This window comes from Triticum urartu, unplaced genomic scaffold, assembly GCF_003073215.2.
Source record: "Triticum urartu cultivar G1812 unplaced genomic scaffold, Tu2.1 TuUngrouped_contig_10369, whole genome shotgun sequence".
NCBI lineage: Eukaryota > Viridiplantae > Streptophyta > Magnoliopsida > Poales > Poaceae > Triticum > Triticum urartu.
In genome coordinates, this window is record NW_024111228.1 from 5,001 (window position 1) to 8,829 (window position 3,829).

At 38.8% G+C, this 3,829-nt stretch overlaps 1 long non-coding RNA gene across 3 annotated transcripts; it reads right to left on the reverse strand.

The window, feature by feature from the left end:
* Positions 1-1,138: 1,138 nt before the first annotated feature.
* LOC125526521 lies at positions 1,139-3,819 on the reverse strand. 3 transcript variants are annotated; one of them, XR_007291742.1, is made up of 4 exons: positions 3,218-3,819; positions 2,996-3,115; positions 2,634-2,749; positions 1,139-2,117 (listed from the first exon to the last, which is right to left on the reverse strand). It is a non-coding gene; the product is annotated as an uncharacterized LOC125526521 (long non-coding RNA). The 3 variants fall into 3 exon arrangements; XR_007291740.1 differs by lacking the exon at positions 2,996-3,115; XR_007291741.1 differs by having other exon boundaries at positions 2,634-3,115.
* Positions 3,820-3,829: the final 10 nt, after the last annotated feature.

The window sequence follows — 3,829 nt, forward strand, 5'->3', positions numbered from 1 at the left end:
GGGTGTCGGGCGGCAAACCAATCCAGCGACGGGAGCCGGTGGTGCTTGAGGGAGGTGGTGGTGGACCAGCGCAATGGAAGGTTGGGGTGGGGCGGCGCAATGGCAGAAACCAGGGGCGACGGCGGCCCGACAGCCGGATTCGGGTACGAGGGCGGCGACGTGGATGGATCCGGGGCCGAGGGCGGCGCAGTGGACGGATCCGGGGACGAGGGCAGTGCGGCGGCTGGGTCTGGGGGCAGGGTGGCGCGCGGTGAGCTTGTGGCGGCGGGGAAATCGGGGTAGAGGAAGAAGATGCGGGAGACTGGGCAGTTCGGGAACTCGGGAACATCTAATCGGCGCTATATAGTGCGCACCATGATCCAAATAACTATTTTGATTCTGAAATCAGGATAGTGTCATTCTATATATAGAGAGTAACATTATTGTAGAATAGTTTATTCTACAGCCCTAGTAAAGATATATACAAAATTTAGTAAAACAATGTTTAAATTGTAGTAATTCTGGAAAAAAAATTACTATCCAACTTTGTAATTTACTACATTTTTTGAAAAATTACTATATTTTATATATCGCGTTACTATATTTTGTATTACTGGGGTGTAGAATAAATTATTCTACACTCATGCTTACACCCCTAGTAATGCTCTATACAAAACATGGTAACGCAACATACAAATATAGTAATTTTTCTGACAATGTAGGAAATTAAAAACTTGGATAGTAAAAAAATATTTCCAAATTACTATATTTTAGTGTTTTACTATACTAGTTGACCTGTTGCGCCAAATGGCGCAGAAACCCGCTAAAGCCATATTATCGATGAAAATAATTTCATTTTGCAAGGACCTTTACGATATCAATAGTTGAAAGCTCATTTTTTAAACCATGGTATATTTATTTTTGTACGTGGAGAAGAGTTGGGTAAATGTAGGCGAGTATAGGTTGATACTTCTAGCCTTTTTTAGTTGTTTTCGTCATCTTCAGTGGAGGAAATATCAATTACTCTTTGGGAGCTTTGCCTTTTCCATGCTCTAATGCACCTGCATCTTGGTTGGTTGTCTGAAAGTTCCGAATTTATGCTTGAGCTCACTTGACGGATGGATGGTAAATTAATCTAGCTTTTGTGTTGCGGAAGAAAGACAGGGCGCAAGCTGTTTTAAGTTAGGTGAACATTGCACACCACCACAAGTTTGGTCACTTATGGTAACAAGTATTTAGGTTCACATTTAAAACGTCTTAGCAGGAACAGATGTCACTGAAGCAACTTGAAAATTATTCGATACAGCCAAAAGTTTTGCAAAATCAGACACTTTCCAAACAAAGAAGCGCCTTTTCAGCACAGGTTCTGAAGACTACATGTAACAGGAAGTGTTCCATCCTGCATTAGCAAGTAGGAGAAAATGTCAAGGGCTGAAAAAAGAAGAATGGGATATTTAACTGTGAATCTGAATCGGAGAAGAAGCGAGTCGACTGCCATACAAAACTTCCTTCTCTAAGACTTGATATCTACAATGCAAGCGGAAAATCAGTTCAATCCAGGAAAACTATAGTGAATACAATAGTAAAAAGTGTATGAAGAAGTCCTAAGAAAAAAATCAAAATCTTTCATGCTTTTTTTTGCAGGATAAAACCTTTCATATTACAATGTGCTGAAGATTTTCCCAACAATTAGATCAGCCATATACGCAAGAGTCAATTGCCCATTCACTGGTCACCAAAGAACAACAATTTAAGGAGCATAAGTCGACTAATTACAACTGCATATAAGTTGACTACAAACCTTCCTGGCTATTACTATAGTAAGCAATCGGCAACTCTAAGTACGGTAACAAAGCAAGTCTCCTGATTCTAATAACAACAGCACTAAGTTGTAAAGTCTTGTGTTACATCAATTTATCCCATTGTGCGCATGAAAAAATGAACTACTAGATATATGTTTCCAATCGACTATCGTATGAATTCTTCAACTTTTATCTTAACCAGTCAGCTTCTATAGGGAATGCAAATACTCATGGAATAAAAAAAATAGAGCACATCTTTGCAGAAATAAGGTACAGGTTTCCTTACCTGTAGGCAAAATGCAACATACTATTTTATTTCTTGCAGCCCTTAGCATCCTGTCAAAATTAATAAGAAGTCATGTCAGATGGTCTGTGAAAGCGGATACATGAATGGTACTAACATGATATATTTTCTGCTTGCTAGCAAGTTATTAAGCAAGATCATCAAATATTTCTTTATAGACCACATGTGAGTTTTGCCAGCGTTTTCAGGAGAGTTATTTTCAAATTTGTAATCTGAGGACTGACCAAGAGATACTCACATCAGTCAAAATAGGAATCCTAGGCGCTAAATTTGAGATGTCCATAATTACTCCAATGTAGTAACCAACCCATACTCTGTAAACTGAGCTTTTTAAATACTTCAAAAAGAAGTATACAGGCAAGAATGTGTCTTCCATAGGTATGTTTACTTTTTCTAAAAGTGTATTCAAATGGGAGTAGTATGTAAAAAAGGTGAAGACTAATAATGTGGTATGCATATATCATAATTATTATGAATACACTGGTAGGTGTAAAAAAGGCTGAATTGAAATGGCCGCAAATTTCCTCCAGCCACGAATGTAGCCATACCCATGGTGTCCAAAGAGCACCTTCTGGTTCTTGGTGAATACCTTGCGCATGGTGGGGCACAATCACTCTAGAAGAGAGTGGCAGCTAGGCGAGGCAGGGTAAGACCTGAGCGAGGGCTGCAAAGTGAAAGCCAGAGCAGAGTGGTGATTGTAGACTGATGATTATGAATAAAAACATACAAATCTAATAGATTTGAGATTTGTTATACTTATCCAATTTGTACATTTTGTAATATAATTCAGCACTAATGCCATTACACCATCTAGCATCATCTAGGATTTTAGCATCTCTAGCTCTAGTAGTCTAACAAAGCATAGAACTGAAAATAAACACTCAATTCAGGAAGTTTTTATGAACTGTACGCCACATAAGCAATGCCCTATGTGCTTGAAATCCGACAGCCAAGTGATTTTCCATTCTTCCAACCGCCGGCACATCATTTTCACATAAAACTTGCACGCCCAGGCATTTTTTTTGTACAACTACGAAATGAGCAGTAAATTAGGAATGTGTCGCCAATCAAAATGAAGTCCACTTCCCATAATGTTTGTAAAGAAATCAACATCATAAAGCTCTTGGACTACCTTCCATTCAAGCTGACCATGAAGTTTTGCTGCTGGAATCCTCTTTGGAGATGTAACAACCTGTAGAAAATAAATAACTTATATGACTGGCACAGCAAAAACATATCATCATGCAAAATATAGTTATGTACATTCAACAAGATATAGATGACAACATTCTATGAGAAGAAATCACACTGTCCTATAGAGCACAATCAAACTATTCCCAGTTCAGTTTAGTATAAAAGTACTAAATTACTAAAGGAGAGCTAGTTCTCACATAGGAATAAAATAAGATCAATCACACAGGGTCTGACATTCATATAGATACAAAAATATCTATGTAACATCACGACACTTGCAAGGTACTCCCTCCGTCCCAAAATAAGTGACTCAATTTTGTACTGAAGCTAGTACAAAGTTGAGTTGTTATGGCCGGCCGGCTTAGGCCCGCAAGTTATCTTAGTTTTTATTTTCAGATTAGGCAAGTTATCTTAGGTTGATTCTTCTACAAGTTATCTAGGATATAAATATAGGTTGTAAGACTCTTTTTGAAGGCAAGCAATAAGAAGAATATTATCTCCTATTGCCCGGCTCCCTGAGGAGCCGGAACCCTAGCCGCCAACAGCACCA